This window comes from Nomascus leucogenys, chromosome 2, assembly GCF_006542625.1.
Source record: "Nomascus leucogenys isolate Asia chromosome 2, Asia_NLE_v1, whole genome shotgun sequence".
In the NCBI taxonomy this organism is placed as follows: domain Eukaryota; kingdom Metazoa; phylum Chordata; class Mammalia; order Primates; family Hylobatidae; genus Nomascus; species Nomascus leucogenys.
Genome location: NC_044382.1, coordinates 6,662,891 through 6,681,571, shown reverse-complemented (window position 1 = coordinate 6,681,571; position 18,681 = coordinate 6,662,891). Strand labels below are relative to the sequence as shown.

At 40.5% G+C, this 18,681-nt stretch overlaps 1 protein-coding gene across 6 annotated transcripts in view; it reads right to left on the bottom strand.

The window, feature by feature from the left end:
- FBXW11 (F-box and WD repeat domain containing 11) overlaps positions 1-18,681 on the bottom strand; it is a 146,284-nt gene that overhangs the window by 125,605 nt on the left and 1,998 nt on the right. For 2 of the 6 annotated variants that reach the window (XM_030825128.1, XM_030825137.1), the window contains exon 2: positions 10,773-10,934. The exons of the other annotated variants lie outside the window; for them this stretch is intronic. The gene's annotated coding sequence lies outside the window, so the exon portion shown is untranslated. The remainder of the gene's footprint in view (positions 1-10,772; positions 10,935-18,681) is intronic. 6 annotated transcript variants of the gene reach the window in all.

Here is an 18,681-nt window from a genome sequence, read left to right as displayed (position 1 = left end):
CCCAGCTACTCGGAGAGGCTGAGGCAGGAGAATGGCGTGAACCCGGGAGGCGGAGTTTGCAGTGAGCCAAGATTGCGCCACTGCACTCCAGCCTGGGCGACAGAGCGAGACTCCGTCTCAAAAAAAAAAAAAAAATTAGCCAGGCATGGTGATGTGCGCCTGTAGTCCCAGCTACTTAGGAGGCTGAGATAGGAGAATCGCTTGAACCCAGGAAGCAAGGGTTGCAGTGAGCCGAGATCACGCCACTGCACTCTAGCCTGGGCAACAGAGTGAGACTCCATCTCAAAAAAAAAAAAAAAAAATCCGTGTGGACCACATAAAATATGTTTGTGAAGCTCTACCTATCCACAGGTTATTAGCTTGCATCTTATGACATAAAGCAGGGATCCCCAACCCCAGACTGTGGACCGGTGTCAGTCTGTGACCTAGTAAGAACTGGGCCTCACAGCAGGAGGTGAGCAGGAGGCAAAGCTTTATCTGTATTTACAGCTGTCCCCTAACACGCGCATTACCACCTGAGCTCTGCCTCCTGTCAGATGATGAGCCCAGGCATTAGATTCTCACAGAACAGGAACCCTATTGTGAGCTGCGCATGTGAGGGATCTAGGCTGCATGCTCTTTATGAGAATCCAACTAATGCCTGATGTCTAAGGTGGAACAGTTCCATCCCCACTCCCCGTGCCTGGTCTGTGGAAAAACTGTCTTCTAGGAAACTGGTCCCTGGTGCCAAAAAGGTTGGAGACCAATGACCTAACAGGATAAAGTTCAAGATTTGGTTATAGCCTGCCTTTTCAAATTCATCACCCATACTCCCTTCCACACAAGCAATACTCCGGCAATACACAGAATTACTTACTTGTCCCGCAGATAGACAACAAACACCACTGTCTGCAAACCATTGTTCACTTGGTTCCCTTTGCTATGAAGCTCCACTATCCCAATACATCCATGTTTATGTCTAACTTCTGCTCGAGCCTCAAAGCGTAAGTTTTTTTGGTCTTTTTGGGTTTTTTTTGTTGTTTTTTTTTTTTTGAGGCGGAGTCCCACTCTATTGCCCAGGCTGGAGTGCAGTGGCACAATCTCGGCTCACTGAAACCTCCACCTCCCCGGTTCAAGCGATTCTCTTGCCTCAGCCTCCAGAGCAGCTGGGATTACAGGCACCCACTACCACGCCTGGCTAATTTTTTTGTATTTTTAGTGAGACGGGGTTTCGCCATGTTGGCCAGCCTGGTCTCAAACTCCTGACCTCAGGTGATCCGACCACCTCAGCCTCCCAAAGTGCTGGGATTACAGGCGTGAGCCACCGCGCCTGACCAAGGGTAAGTTTTTAAAATATTCCTTATGAAATTTCCTTTCTTTTCTAACTCCTACAACACTGTTTGTCTACCTCCCGTGATCCTTACAGGTTTTCACACTATGGTATACTTTTTTATGTAAAAGACTACAAGCTTCTGGAAGCAAGGTATGCATTTGATCCTGTTCTGTATTCCCCAAACAATACCTAGGAACAGAGTACGTGCTCAATAATGAATGGATGAAACTATTTATCTGCCTATTTAAGCAACAATGTGTATCTCAATTTGATGGAGCCATGATACCGATAAGGTCCCTTAGATTTGGAAAATTAAAAGGCTAACAGAGTCAGAAAAAAGTCTCTCTAATATTACAACTGAATCAGAAATAACATGAACTCATGGTTCTTTTTAAACATATTTCTTAGTTCTGTCCACTGAAAGGGTCTAGAAGCAATGACAACCCACAGCAATGATTTTAGTTTCTAAATACCATTCCTCACTAAAAAGAACCAGAGCCTTGGAGAAATGGCTGATTCCTGATCACCTTATGGAAATATAAGGTGAGTCTGGGACATCTTGTTGTGCCAAAAAAGCCAAGGGAAAAAAAAAAACAAAACACTGATGGGGTCATGTCAAAATGAAACAGGAGGAGCTACCTAGAAAAAGTTATCAGTAGCCAAACCTGAGACAATCTGAGCATTAGCAAAGACTGTAATTGATTGTTAACACTGAATAAATAAAAGTCCAGGAGAGTATGGTGATATAGAAAAGGAAGGAAGAAAAATGGGGGCAGCCTGTGGGAATGGCAATTTAAAAACTACAATTCTGGCACGGTGGCTCACGCCTATAATCCAAGCACTTTGGGAGGCCGAGGCAGGCAGATCACTTGAGGTCAGGAATTTAAGACCAGTCTGGCTAACATGGCAAAATCCTGTCTCTAATAAAAATATGAAAATTAGCCGGGCGTGGTGGTGTGCACCTGCAGTTCCAGCTACTCAGGAGGCTGAGGCAGGAGAATCACTTGAACCCGGGAGGCGGAGATTGCAGCGAACCGAAATTGCACCACTGCACTCCAGCCTGGGCAACAGAGTGAGACTCTGCCTAAAAAAATAAAATAAAAAATCTACAATTTCGCAACCCCTATTGTAATAACTGATTTCAGGATCAGGATAATGAAACCAATGGGTGAAAGGCTGTAATGAAACAGGGTATTTACAAGGTGCCAAAATAGTGTCCCATAGATTCCTCTCTAACAGCAGAAGAGAAAATTTTACCTTCATTATGGAGAGATCTGGCTGCTGCCACCTCAGCCAAGGAATCAAAGTTAGCATTGCCCATAATGGGATAACCCGTCATTAAGTGCCTCCTGATATGACTCAGTGTGAACTGCACTTCACCTATGATGAAGCATTCTCGTCAAAATGTTTAACCCGGATGCATCTCAATTAACTTCCAGTTTACAGGAAGTAGAGGAGCTAGAGAAACAAGTTAAATGACACGAGGAAATAATGAATCCACAAGGTTACACATCCTACAAGACAACCAGAGCTGGTCTCTTCAAACAAGTTAATGCAGGGAAAGGAGGGAATAGGGTAAAGGAACTGTTCTTAAAAAAGAGTACAAGAAACATAACCAAATACAAAGGATGTACTTTGTTTGGATCCTGTTTTGTCGGTTTGTTTGTTGTAAAGAAGTGGCAGTGGTATAAAAGACATTCTTGAGACAATTAGGAAAATTTAGATTTAATTGGTTTGATATTATATTATGGAATTACTTTAATTTTCGTAGATGTGAAAATGGTATTGTGGTTACACATGCATAAAGTATATGTGATTATATATAATGTGGTTGTATACATGGAGATATGGTTGTGTATATGCATGTAATGGTTTGAGAGAAAGAGAGAGATACTATCCTTATTCTTAGGAGATACACGCTGAAAACTTAGGGGTTAAGTATTATGAAGTTTGCAACTTACTTTCAAATTTTTAACAACAAAAAAGGGAGGTAGGGAGGAAGGAAAAGACAGAGTAACAGAGGGAAAGAGAAAAGGAGAGATGGGAAGGAGGGAAGAAGTGGAAAGAGGACGAGAAGGGAGGGGGGTAGCAGAGAAATGACTCAAATATGACAAAATGTTAACAATTGTTGAATCTAGGTCGAGAGAGTATATAAATGTTTGTTGTACTTTTTTTACCTCAACTCTTAGATATATATGATATTTTTCATAATAAAAAGTTAATGGAGGAAAAAGAGAAGAACAATTTAAGAAGCAAACAGTTTAAAATTCATGTAATACCATGAGACTGTCAGGAAACAAGAGCACTATTACTCAAGGTCTGTGAGAGTAGAAATTGTTGCAATGTGACTGGAAGGCAATGTGGCAATGTCTATCAGATTTATAAAAGCACCTAATCAGCATGCCCAAGATCCTATCCTGAAGATGCATTCCATATGCACAGTTCTTCTTTATAGCATTAACTGTAATAGCAAAAGACTAGAAATCACCTACACATGCATCAGTCCAAACTGGTTACCCAAATTATGGCATATTTGTACAGTAAATCAGCATGTATCTTTTAAATTAAATTATCTCCTCAAAAAATATGACAGCTCTTTGGGAACTGATATGAAAGATAACTGAGTCATATTTTACTTTAAAAAAAGGTGCAAAAATAATGTGTACGGGATACACAAATGTATAGGAAGGTTACACAAGAATGTAGTTGGGTGGCTAGAGGGAATAAGAAACTTTTTTTTTTGCTGGTTACTCCTTTTTGCACTTTTTTTTTTTTTTTTTAAACCAAGTCTTGCTCTATCGCCCAGACTGGAGTGCAATGACGCAATCTTGACTCACTGCAACCCCCGCCTCCCAGGTTCAAGCTATTCTCCTACCTCAGCCTCCCAAGTAGCTGGGATTACAGGCGCGTGCCACCACGCCCGGCTAATTTTCGTATTTTTAGTAGAGACGAGGTTTCGTCATGTTGGTCAGGCTGGTCTTGAACTCCTAACCTCAAGTGATCCACCTGCCTCGGCCTCCCAAAGTGCTGGGATTAAAGGAGTGAGCCACGGCACCCAGCCCCTTTTGTACCTTAATTTCGTATCACAGATGTAGTAATTCATTCAAAAAATTTGTCAAGTATTGATTGACTGTAGCTATAATGAACTCTTCATGTCTCCATGCTTTCACTATCAAAACTTAGTTACAGTGGAGTTGCAGGACACCTAGGAATTAGGGTCTGAAGTGAATATGTAAGGTGAAAATAGCATACGACAAAAATATGCCTCAAAAATCCCTTAAGGATATGCCATACTTGAGACCCATACAGCATCTCAATAATTCTAACACCACTAATTTTTACTCCAGCATTGGAACAGTTCAGTTTCTTCAACTGACTAGCAGATAAAATAGCTGGCTTGTATTTAGGCCTCATGTTGTGATGTTAAAAGTGTGTGTCTTTAAAATACCATAATCACACATAACACAGCAAGATAAAAGGCACTTAGGAATTGAGACAGACTGAAAGAAGAACAGATTCCCATTTCCCATCTTACGTTTGATCCACAATCTTCACTGTTTAGGTTCTGTTTCTCTTATTTTTGTCAACAGATGCATAAAATTTGAGTTTGCATAAATGTACATAAGATATGTTCTCAAAAACACATTTCAAAAATTAAGCAAACTATTACAGTAGAAGAGAAAGTCACAACCCAAATGTTTGCTGACTAGGAATAAGTACTAGCAGGCTGTAACAAAATTCTCGGTCAAGATGAAAAGGAGAGGGTGTGGCCGGGAGGTTGGCTCACATCTGTAATCCCAGCACTTTGGGAGGCTGAGGTGGGAGGATCACTTGAGGTCAGGAGTTCTAGATCAGTCTGGCCAACATGGCAAAACCCTATCTCTACTAAAAATACAAAAATTAGCTGGGCATGGTGGCGCACGCCTGTAATCCCAGCTACTCGGGAGGCTGAGGTGGGAGAATCACTTGAACCCAGGAGGTGGAGGTTGCAGTGAGCCGAGATCGCACCACTGCCCTCCAGCCTGGGCAACAGAACGAGACTCCATCCTAAAAAGAAAAAAAGGGCCAGGCGTGGTGGCTTGCACCTGTCATCCCAGCACTTTGGGAGGCTGAGGTGGGCGAATCACCTGAGGTCGGGAGTTTGCGACCAGCCTGATCAACATGGAGAAACCCCATCTCTACTAAAAATACAAAAATTAGCCAGGTGTGGTGGCACATGCCTGTAATCCCAGCTACTCGGGAGGCTGAGGCAGGAGAATCGCTTGAACCCAGGAGGCGGAGGTTGCAGTGAGCCGAGATCACGCCATTGCACTCCAGCCTGGGCAACAAGAGCGAAACTCTGTCTCAAAAAAAAAGAAAAAAAAAAAAAGAGGCTGGATGCAGTGGCTCACACCTATAATCCTAGCACTTTTGGAGGCCAAGGCGGGCAGACCACAAGGTCAGCAGTTTGAGACCAGGCTGGCCAACATAGGGAAACCCCGACTCTACTAAAAATACAAAAATTAGCCGGGTGTGTTGGCATGTGCCTGTAGTCCCAGCTACTAGGAGGCTGAGATGGGAGAATCACTTGAACCCAGGAGGCAGAGGCTGCAGTGAGCTGAGGCCATGCCATGACACTCCTGCCGGGGTGACAGAGTGAGACTCTGTGAAAGAAAGAGAGAAAGGGGGAGACAGAGAGAGAGAGAGAGAGAAAGAGAGGAAGAACGGAAGAATGAAAGAAAGGAAATAAAGGAAGAAAGAAAAGAGAGAGAGAAAGAGAAAAAGAAAAAGAAGAAAGGAAAGGAAAGGAAAGGAAAGGAAAGGAAAGGAAAGGAAAGGAAAGGAAAGGAAAAGAAGAGAGGGTAGTAATAACAACTCTTGGTCAACATCACATATGATCTCAAGTTCTGAACTTAGCTGCAGCCCATTCCTTTATGTTGGCATTCCCATACACTAATATATACATTCTTCAGTCTATATGCTGAGTAATCATATAACTGTACTAAAGTCTAGTCAGCTACCACTGCACCTAAAAACTCCCCAATATTTCTCTCTAACCCTGCCCTCTCTAATGAACTCCAGGCCAATATTCCTACTAGATACTTCTCTTCTTAGACAATCCATCCATAGGCAACTCAAATTCACCATAACCCAAACTGAACTCACTTTAACTTAAAGAGGCCACACGGAAGCAAGGAAAATTCAACTGTTTTCTCAGAGTTGAAAGTGAACACAAAATGGATTACAGCAGTGATAAAGGAACCTTAAGGAAAACAAAGGGCTTCCCAGACCTACAAGTCAAGTGTGCATTCAAGCTGAATATACTAATCTGTCTAAAAACAAATGCCTTAATCATGAAAGGATCTGGGAAGCAAAAGCAAGCAGAAGAGGTGAAGGAAGGGGCTTTGCCACAGGGAAAAACCACCATCCCTAAAAGTAAGCTGAATGAGGGTGTCTCAGTCCCAGGCCAACAGACGTCTTACTTCCCTGACAAAGTCTTCCTATATGAAGAGAATATTCCAGTCATTTGGCTTGAGTCTTCAGGTCCCTCTGACTTGTTTGAAAAAATTAAACTAACATATTAATTAGGACCTAGTAAGTAAATGTGCCTATCAAAAAACAATATACTGGGCTGGGTGTGGTGGCTCACACCTGTAATCCCAGCACTATGGAAGGCCCAGGCGGGTGGATCACAAGGTTAAGAGATCAAGACCATCCTGGCCAACAACGGTAAAACCCCGTCTACTAAAAATACAAAAATCAGCTGGGTGTGGTGATGCGCACCTGTAGTCCCAACTACTCAGGAGGCTGAGGCAGGAGAATCAACTGAACCTGGGAGGCAGAGGTTGCAGTGAGCCACAATCACACCACTGCACTCCAGCCTGGCGACAGAGCGAAGACTCTGTCTCAAAAAAAAAAAAAGAAAAGAATACACTCATCATGCCAACACACTTATATCACCGTAAATTAATAAATTAAAATTTAGGTTTTACACATCAGTCTTGTAAAGTTGGCTAATGTTGGTCCAACCCTGGGATAAGGGGATGTCTGGGCACGCTGAGCAGATCAAATTTCTTTGAGTGTTAAACCAAGGACCAGATCTAGGATGATGGTACATTATAAATCTCCACATGTAGCTATTTAAATGTCAATTTAATTAAAATTAAGGTTAAAAATTCAGTTACTTTGAGCCATACTTCAAAACTGTACCATATTGAACAATGCAGACACTGAACATTTCAATCATTGAAGAAAGTTCTATGGGACAGCACTGTACTAAAAGGTAACCTCAAACTAACCTATTTCAAGTTGCCTTAGGAAACAGCCTGACAGCCCTAGATGGCTAATGCAGAACCTGAGAGCTAGACTGTTTTCTACAAAAGGTAAGAAATATATAAAACTGTTTCCTTTTGCAATGGTTTCTTGAAATCAGAATATATAGTTTTAGTCTTTAGGATTTCTGCCCCTTTATCACTGGATGATACCCTAATCTACAGGTAATATAGAATAGAGGTAAGAAGCACATTCTCTGAATCCAGACTGCCTGGGTTCATATCTCACCTTTGTCCCTCACAAGATGTGTGACCTAGAGCATGTTATTTAACCACTCTACCCTTTAGTTTCCTCACCAGTAGGGTGGAAATAATGGTACCTACCTCATTAGGTTACTACAGGTTGAATATCCCTAATCCAAAAATACAAAATCCAAAGTGCTCCAAAATCCAAAACATTTTGAGTGCCAACATGACGCTCAAAGGAAATGCTCATTGAAACTTTCCGGATTTCAGATTTTAGATTAGGAATGCTGAATCCGCATACAGCAAATATTCAAAAATCTGAAAAAAATTCAAAATTCTCAACACTTCTGATCCCAAGCATTTTAGACAAGGGATACTCAACCTGTATAAGGATAAGTTTATATGTATAAAATATCTAGAATCATGCTCAATAAAGAATAAGTGCCCAGTATTAACTATTACTTCTACTACTAGTACCACTACTACCACCAGCACCACCACCACCAGACTGTCCTGACTATCCTTCAGAAGACAAGGTGAAAAATGGCTCACACCTGTAATCCCAACACTTCAGGAGGCCAAGTCAGGCAGATTACTTGAGGCCAGGAGTTTGAGACCAGCCTGGCCAACATGGCGAAACCCCGTACCTACTAAAAATTCAAAAATTAGCTGGGCATGGTGGCACGCACCTGTAATCCCAGCTACTTGGGCAGCTGAGATACCAGAATCACTTGAACCTGGGAGGCAAAGGTTGCTGTGAGCCACAGTCTCACCAGAGGAGAAATATTAGCAAATGTGAAAGTATTAAAACAAGGATCACAAAGTCAGAATGTCCGTCTACAATAAAAAGAAAATTTTTTTAAGATGAAAGGGAGTAGGATGCTCTCCAGAAAGAATATTAAATACCGAAAAAAGTCACGTTTTCAAGAATGTTGCCTGACAGTGCCTTACTTGTAAGGATGACAAACCACAGGCCAAAAGAAGTCTACGTAATGAACTACCGAGCTATTTAAATAGTAAATACTGAGGAGGAACTGAGAAGATATAGGTTTGAGTTCACTGGACCAAGTGATACTTCCCTGTATAAAGCACATCTTGATATTTAAATGCATTGTCTCTCCTATACTCCCTAAATTACCTTTACATTCACTTGATGAACTGACTGAAGATCTGATTTTTCAGTAAGCAAGCATTTAATCGTATTAAATGGGCTGGGCGCAGTGGCATTTAATCATATTAAATGGGCCAGGCGTGGGGGCTCACACCTGTAATCCCAGCACTTTGGGAGGCTGAGGCGGGCACATCACGAGGTCAGGAGATCGAGACCATCCTGGCTAATACGGTGAAACCCCATCTCTACTAAAAATACAAAAAAATTAGCCAGGCGTGGTGGCGGGTACCTGTAGTCCCAGCTACTAGGGAAGCTGAGGCAGGAGAATGGCATGAACCGGGGGGCGGAGCTTGCAGTGAGCGGAGATCGCGGCACTGCACTCCAGCCTGGGCGACAGAGCGAGACTCCGCCTCAAAAAAAAAAAAAAAATCATATTAAATTATTAAAATACCATGCCAAACAATGACCCAGCATGTGTTCTTTGAGTGGAAACGTGTTGTAGAAAATCACACCGGCCGGGCGCGGTGGCTCACGCTTGTAATCCCAGCACTTTGGGAGGCCGAGGCGGGCGGATCATGAGGTCAGGAGATCGAGACCACGGTGAAACCCCGTCTCTACTAAAAATACAAAAAAATTAGCCGGGCATGGTGGCGGGCGCCTGTAGTCCCAGCTACTCGGAGAGGCTGAGGCAGGAGAATGGCGTGAACCCGGGAGGCGGAGCTTGCAGTGAGCCGAGATTGCGCCACTGCACTCCAGCCTGGGCCACAGAGCAAGACTCCGTCTCAACAAAAAAAAAAAAGAAAATCACACCTTGCTCTTGCAGACAGGCAATTTGAAAATCTAATGGTTGAAGTACAAACTTCAGCAAGTGTAGTAAGACAGAAAGAGTCAGAGCTTTCAGGACACCTAAACCCAAGCTTAAAGCTTGGTTCTACCATTTCCTAGCTGTATGACCTGAGTAACTGGCACTTTATGCTTATGAGCTCCATTTCACTAGCTGTAAAATGCAGGTGAAGCACTGTGCCAATTAAGTAATATACGTAAAGTGCATACAAAGGTAACTGGCATGTAGCACTTGCTCTCAATAAGCAGTTGCTACAGTTAGTAAACCTCCCCAAGACAACCCGCCAAGAGACCTCAGAATAAAGTACCACCACTTTACACGAAAACGCAAAAAATATTTTGACCAGGTATTAACTATTATATAAATAATGTGAGAATGCCTCAAAATTACCATTTGTTTTCCATATTTTACAAGCTATTCCCTAAACAATATATGTCCCTGTTTACTGTATTTCCTATTAGACTATAAATAAAAACTATTTGGGCTTACAATAAAAATAACTGAGTTAGGCGTGGTGGCTCATGTCTGTACTTCCAACACTTTGGGAGGCCAAGGCAGGCAAATCATTTGAGCCCAGGAGTTCAAGACCAGTCTGGGCAACATGGTGAGACCCTGTGTCTACAAAAAAGAAATTAGCTGAGCATAGTGACACATGCCTGTGGTCCCAGCTACCTGCGAGGCTAAGGCAGGACGATCGTGTGAGGCCAAGAGGTCAAGGCTGTAGTAAGCCATGTTCGTGCCACTGCAGTCCAGCCTGAGCGACCTAATGTCTCAAAGATAATAATAACTGCACTTCTTACAGTAAAACAAAGTTTTTACCAGCAATTCAGACATATATACCTTCACTGATCCACACCCAAACATGGCCAAACATGACACTACGCACAAACGTCTAATATTTCTCCCTTTCCCTATTAATGGACAAAAGAAATAAGGAAAAATATTTTTCAAAATTTCTTTCAGCGAGTTGAGTTCCACAAAACAAAACAATACAGGGTAATTGCTTACCTGGAAAATATTTTGTACTTCAGATCCACCAATCCAGAATGAATGGGGGTTTTCCCTTTCAGACTAGTCTGAGAAAAGACAGCAGTCAAGCATCTTCCAAGATTCTTTCCGTTTACTGTATCCAGCTTTCTTCAACAAAATCCCAAACATGCACTTCGGTAACTGTTGAAAGACAGAAAGCAATCCATACACCCACCATGGCACCAGCGGCAAAGGACAGCCTCCGAGAAATGGAAGGAAGGGTCAATGGAATGGTGGATCTGAGGCACAGGAAAAAAGTTATAACCCCTGAGTCAGCTATTTGGCATAAAATGCCTGCAGCAGCATACCTCACCTCTGTGTTGAAAGGATACAAAACTCGTAACAAATAATGGAACATCCCTAATATTAATATTTACTTATGATAAACAGCATGCAACTTCCAAATGAGAGCAGCTAAAAAAACCTACCCTATCATCCATATAAATTGTACTAGACCATTCAGCTACCCTGAACTTCCTCATCCATTTCCTAAGACAGCTCCTCCACCATTAGAAAAATAGTTTGTCAGCCAAAAATAATGATATGAGAGGGCTCAGATATCTACCATAAAGATATTTATTTAGGTACCTAACAAAGAAATGTTTTGGTTTGCTACATATAAGACATCCTATCTACATATTACCCAAATCCTCTACTCTTAGCTAAAATATAGTGTGCTTCAAAACATCTAACTGAAGACTGAACTTCTGACTCAGTAAAGGCCAGTCCCGTACAATGGCCAATCACCACGTAAACTGGGAAAAATCATAAAGAACGCTAATAAACAATTTACTAGGTGACACCATTAAATACTAAGTCCTGTCCATATTATATCAGTTCTTTTTCTACCATATCAAATTAGACTGCAAATTCTAAACAAACTAAAAGGGAGAGAGAGAAGGCATTCAACAGGACAACAAAGATAAAAACAAAAAGACTGAACTTACTTGAACATAAATTTGCTACTTCCTCAATTGCTACATTACAGCCAAAATGCTCCTGCACTAATTATAGTAATACCTACCTTATTGAAGAGCTACTACTTGGCCAAGCCCTTTACATTAATTACCCATATTTAATTCTCAAAAAAGATGAGCAGAAAGAAGTAACCTGTCCAAAGTCCCACATCTACTAGGTAGTAGAGCCCATGCCCTTTTCATGGAGCACTGTGGACTCCACAGTTCAAGGGTCAGAAAGCCCATGATTTCTGAGAGAGGAGAAGAAATCAAGCTTTACTCTCAAAGGTCCTAAATTAATTAACATCAAAATGGAGAACTATGAAAATACAGAAGAGTAAATATTTCAGCCTAGATGAATCAGTTGGGCCATCCTGAAAGGGTTAATTCCCTAGATCTTGCCACTTAAAAAGCATTTAATTAACAAAGAGCCATGCAATTCTAAAGCCCATGATTTTTTTTTCCTTCTTTTTTTTTTCAAGTAGAGACAAGGTTTCACCATGTTGCCCAGGCTGGCCTCGAACTCCTAAGCTCAAGCGATCTGCCTACCTTGGCCTCCCAAAGGGCTGGGATTACAGGTGTGAGCCCCCATGCCCAGCCTAAAGCCCACAATATTAATGCTAAAACAAAACACATTATAGGCTGGGCTCGATGGCTCGCACCTGTAGTCCCAACACTTTGGGAGGCCGAGGTGGGCAGATCACTTGAGGTCGGGAATTTGAGGCCAGCCTGACCAACATGGTGAAACCCCATCTCTACTAAAAATACAAAAATTAGCTGGGCCTGGTGGCACATGCCTACAATCCCAGCTACTCGGGAGGCTGAGGAAGGAGAATCACTTGAACCCAGGAGACAGGTTGCAGTGAGCTGAGATGGTGCCACTGTCCTCCAGCCTGGGTAACAGAGCAAGACTCCGTCTCAAAAAAAAAAAAAAAAAAAAGATTGTGGCAAGACACACTATAATGGTACTCAAGTAGTCTTTGTGTTTAGCAGCAAAGATTGTAACTGTGACAAAGAATCTCAAATCCAGCTGAACCCAAGTAATTTTTAAATTCTAAGATTTGTTGACAGTCCACAGGCAATGACTCTTAAAGATGTTCCGATTGTTCATATTGTAGGTAAAGCAATTAAAGTGACTGAAATACCGGTCTATGATTAACCTCACCATAACAATCAGATGAAAATACCTTAAGACTCACAACTTTAAGGAGATCACAAAAGTAAAATCCCAAGCAAATAATGAGTTCTCAAGTCTTTCCCATTAAGTGGTATTACTCTTAAGCCTAAGAATAAACTGGAAACCCAATTTTGACAGAAGCAGCTAGTGAACTATGGCTAGTAGCTAACTGCTAAAACATTATACTATGCTTTTAAAGGTGCAACTACCCAAAATGCAAAACGAGTGACAGCAAAACACAACCACAGCCATTTGACTAACAGACTCATTTCTGGACCTCTTGAATCCTCAGGCTTTTCCCCTGTACTAGTGAGTTAATTTTTCTCCCTTCCCTTCAAAAAAAAAAATATATATATATATATATATTTCTTCAATGCCTAATTGCTGGCAGGCCTTATGCTAGTAATACAAAGATTAACAGATGCCAGGTAAGGAGTGTCAGGGCTGAGTTCTTCCTGCCCCTCTGCCCCCTTTCTCTTTGAATCTATCATGTAGTCATTTCAGAGAGCCAAAATATATTTTATTGTTAGTTACCAAAACTGGTTCAATGTTCTCCAGTTAACTCCTAAAAAAATAAACATTAAAAATTACTCAAGTTCCTTTTTCACAATAGTAGAACCTCAGTCTTTTTCTTCTGTGGATCAGAGGCTTTTTACTACACAATGGTTTCCTACATTCAGTATGCTTATATTTACACACCTCTCTATCACAAGCCAAAGAGCCAAAGCTTTTTTTTTTATTATTTTTCCTGTTAATGTCCCAGTGTTTATACTTCACAGCTTTCCATTTTGTGAAGATCTTCATTGTTGACTCAACCTGAGAGGGAATTTCCTAAAAATGCTTCCCGCTGACATCACAGAACTCTTCCATCTTTTAGTTTCATTAAAACAGTAAGAACGAGGTTAGAGATACCCTACTGGATTGTCAGGTCTTCCTGGTCTGTCTCTCATTTGCCTACAAAGACAAACTTCCTCTTAAGCAATTGTGATCAGCAGAAACTAACCAAGGGTAACCAGCACATTCTTAACCAACAAGTTTCTTCCCCCATTGTCAACTAATTCAATGAACAATACAACTCAGAAGGAAATCTTGTATGAATTCTCACTGCTTATTCTGTTCAAGTTAAAACCATCAACTTTGATGATGATAAGAATAAGAATTCAAAAATCACAATTTGGTCAGTCTAAACTAAACCGATCAAACATAAATCCCAATGCTCAATGTCAATATAAACTAATCACTAGTCTCTTTCTGTCAGGATACCAGGTATAAAAATAAGACTGGGTGGGTTCTCTCTGTAGTTACAGCATAGATCTAATTACGCCAAATTGGTAGTCATTGAAATAGTACCTCCCAGATTTTCCAAGACAGTATTGACTCTGTATAATTTCATTGTTTTTCCCAATTAAACGTATGGCTAAAAGCAACTAAATGTCAGTCTTCTGTAAAGCCTCACAAACAAATACATGCGCAACTCAGGAGAAAAAAATAAAAACCTTTTCCACACCATCTGTTTGACTTTGCTTTAAGGTCCCTGTACTTGTGGGGAAAGTTAGTATGGTCAGCATTTGAAGAAAAGCAAGCCTCTGCAAAGTCCTTTCACACACATCTCTCATATAATCCTCCCAACAACTCAGACCAATACCTAAGTTTTCTTATTTATTTTTACATATAATAAAATCATACTGCAGAAAGGTTACCTTTCTTTACGTCACACAGCTAGCAAGTGACAGAGCTAGGATACAAACTCAGGTGTTTCACTTCAAAGCCGATGCCCTTTCTGCTAAACCATGCTTTTCTAAGGTCATGGAGCCCTTGGAGCTTATCAACTATTTGGCAAACCTGCACCAACTGATGCAAAAAGTATTCAGTTTCCTCAATTCTTTGCTAACAGCCAGTCTCTGAGTTCTATGTAAATCAATCTGTATGTGTGGAAAGTCTGCAAATCATGGTTAATATGTCTATGGATGTCCTATGAACCACACACCACCCACCTCTTCCCCCTCCCCATCTTTCTTCTCTATTCTTCTCTACCTTTGTCTTAAGATACTCAAAAGGAAATCTTAAAAGATTTCACTGCATGAAAGAAAACCTAACATTAATTTAAATCCATATTGAGCACCCATGTGCTGAGGAGTAACAGGGCAATCAAACACAGCCTCTAGAAGAAGAGTTTAGGCACAACCACAAGTTTTTATAACATAATAGGATGATATGATAAGTCCCATAAAAGTTAGGAACTGATTATTGTGAGAATTAGTAATGTGGGTGAAAATGTTTAGAAAAGAGGATAGTTAAGACACAGGCAAAAGGCAATAATGTCTGAAAATGACCACCAGGAAAATTCAACCCAACATTTCCTGAAAGCCTACCACAAAGAAGACACCGTGTGTATGAAGGAACTGTGTGTCACAGGAAGATAATTAAGGCCCCAGCCCTTCCCATGAGGAGTTCATCATTCAACAGAGGACACAAACAGGTAACTATAATACAAGCCTGAAATGCGTTAAGTGCTACAGGATAAATACAAAGTGCCAGAATTCATTCATTTCATTTGAGTGTCATATAGGCAGTGCTATATAGACACAAATACCAGATGGTCTCTGCTACCATAATATAAACTGACATCAAAAGAGGTGGCACCTATTGTGTTTTATGGGTGGATAGGACTTCATTAGCATAAATGAAAGAGAAGATTGCTGAGATATAACCTAAGCCAATTTGGCCAGAGAACCACCTATTAGATCTTTTTGATAAATATCAGTAGCCTTCAGTAAATGGGCTTAGGTCCATTCCTATCAGTGCTGACAAAGGAAACGTGTGAGCAGAATTTGGAGGACCATGGTCCTCCATGTGCTAGAATATACAGTGAGAGAGGAAAGTAGGCAGAAAAGCCATAAGGGAGAATGGAATACAAAGGAAGACTGGAGTTGGAATCACTAGGACTTAAAATGCTTCCTTTTCTATGAAGAACAAATATCACAAGGTGGAACCCAGGATCCCACAGATCTTACAGGGCAGATAATTTTGTTTCTAGAATTCATAGGCTCAAACAACACTAGTAAAAGGCATATATGTGCTGTTGTGAATCTATGTAATGGCCGAGTGATTCTCCTGGGCTAGCTCTCTGTTTCCAGGAGACAGACTATAGCAGTCAAGAGCCCAGAATGCCAAGATTTGTGTGCAGGAACATGTTTATCCATGTCAAATCTGAAAGGATATCTAACCTACTGCAAAATCAGGGGCAAAAATTGATATATTTGAGCCCCAGCCTCTTTAGGCAGGTCAGTGAAGTCCATATATTTTATGTAAATATGTGTGTGTGTGTGTGTGGTTTATTCATTTGGACCCTATTGAAACCTGTGTCCACTGAGTCTGCATTCAGTAAGTTAGCACCTCTAGTGGTGTGCTACATGAGAAGAAGGATGGTGACAAAGTAATATCCAATTTCTTGATGAAGTCACTAAACAACCCCACTCACCCCGAGAAAGTCAATGACAGGAAGGAAAAAAAAGATCCAAAAAGAAAAAAGGACAACATTTCCAGTAACTTCGTTTATTCGTTTCTTTCTTTTTTCTTTTTTTTTTCTTCAGAGTGTCTTGCTCTGTTACCCAGGCTGGAGTGCAGTGGCACAATCACAGCTCACTGCAACCTCAAACTCCTGGGCTCAAGCAATCCTCCCCACCTCAGGCTCCTGAGCAGCAGGGACTATAGGAGTGAACCACTATGCCTGGCTAATTTTTTTATTTTTTGTAGAGACAGGTCTTGCTATGTTGCCTAGGCTGGTCTCAAACTCCTGGGCTCAAGCAATCCTCCCACCTCCTAAAGTGCTGGGATTACAGGCGTGAGCCACCGCACCTGCCCACACCTTCTTAATAAGGATCAGTGTATTTTAACCTATATTACTTCATTCAACAAGTAATACAGCCACTTAAGAGGTAAGACAGAAGGGAAATGACTCACTTAAGGTCACTTAGCAAAAAGGGAAGTCATTTAACAATTAATCATAAACCGTCCATTAATTGTGTAAAGGGAAGAGGGGATTCACTCATACCCATGGAGGAGGCAGGATCGCCTTTCCTAAAGTGATAGCATCAATTTCTGCTGGCTTCTTACAGGGTAATCTAATCATCTTTCTCTTCCAATCAGAAGCTCTTGTGAGTGCTTTCTAGTGATGAGTGCCTGAAAATCAAGTCATATTCCTAACTCAAAGGTTAATAAATACCACGTGATACATATTGTACCGTTCTCATTCTTTCCAATGAAGTCCATTGAACATAGCCTGATAAACTTTACATATTTCCAAAATGAATTACTAGTTTTCTGCCTCATTCATAAGGCGAATTTTACCAAACTCAGAAGTTTGGAAAAATAGGCCCACTAACAGGTATAGCACTGGGCCAATATAAAGCCCTAAAAGTCACCTGGCGGTTAAATTATTTACCATTAGCAACTGTAAATTCAGGGTCTAAATTAAGAGTTTATAGACTTTAATAATATTAAAATCTGAATCCTATAGAGTGGGTCAGTAGGAGAAGCAACCTTTGTGGACCCAGGCCTCAGGCAGCGGTAGGAGTCAAAGTGGGGGTTATATTTTAGAAATTTAACTATTCTGCTATCACCAGCTTTATTTCCTAATATACTTATCAAAAATGCCAGGAAAAACAAAAGAATCAATATTAAGGAAAGTACAAGGATGAAGATTAGAAAATGGAAATAACCAAGAAGTGTGTTTCCTCTTTTTAATGTAGCACACTTTGGAACAGCAAATGAAAGTTATCTTGTTAAGCATTAAGTGCCAAACTGGTACAAGCAGCACAATCACAAATATTTGAGTGCTGAAGCTGACTCATAAAAATCTAAAAATATTTCATGCTTTAGGCTTTCCAAACACCATCAGTTTAACCCCTTTTCCTCCATCAATCGTATTATCTTGAAACCAATGTAAAAAATGTTTTTAACCCAGTTCTGGAAACTGTAATTTAAATGCAGTGAAAACAGCCACATGCAATTAGATTATAAGGCATTATTTCCTACACTAGATCCTGGATTTACTCAATCAGTTGTTAAGCACCTGTGCTATTTTACTAAAATAAATACATATATTTAATTTATGATAAGGGTTGTCTAAGAGTCTTAACTGGTATCCGTTTCAGGAAATATCAAAATCCTTAAATAAAAGGCCATTTTAAAATTAATCGTAATATAACTAAACTCTTTGTTAAATTTTCTAAGAATTCCATTTTAAATCCCAGTTTATAATGTCCTTAACAGGCTGAAATCTCTTTTCAGATCAAAGCCAAGTGCTATCATGTAAAATCAAAACTTTTTAAGTTATAAGCATAGGAAGCCAGTGAATTTAGGCCAAAGGTTTTTATTTTTTTATTTTGTAACCATACACTAACTTGGGTTACAACGTATTTCTTATAATTCTTTTGAAAATAAATACATTTTCGTTATTTTTTAAAGGAATAGAAATGGAAGGAGCTGGGAACAGCCAATTTCAAAGACGCACCAAGTTACAATTTTTCGATATGAAGTACTTCTGTTGTAAATACATGCATTGTGTGTACATTCTTAAGAATATGTAATATACTTAGTCGATTTAAGATATTTACCAAAATAACCCACTACAAAAGTTACAGAATACCAAACACTTGACTACAAGTATGATAAATTATGCTGAAAAGGAAAAATCACTCAGCATGTGACATTATCCCTTTGAAAACAACCCCACGTGCGCGCACACACACAC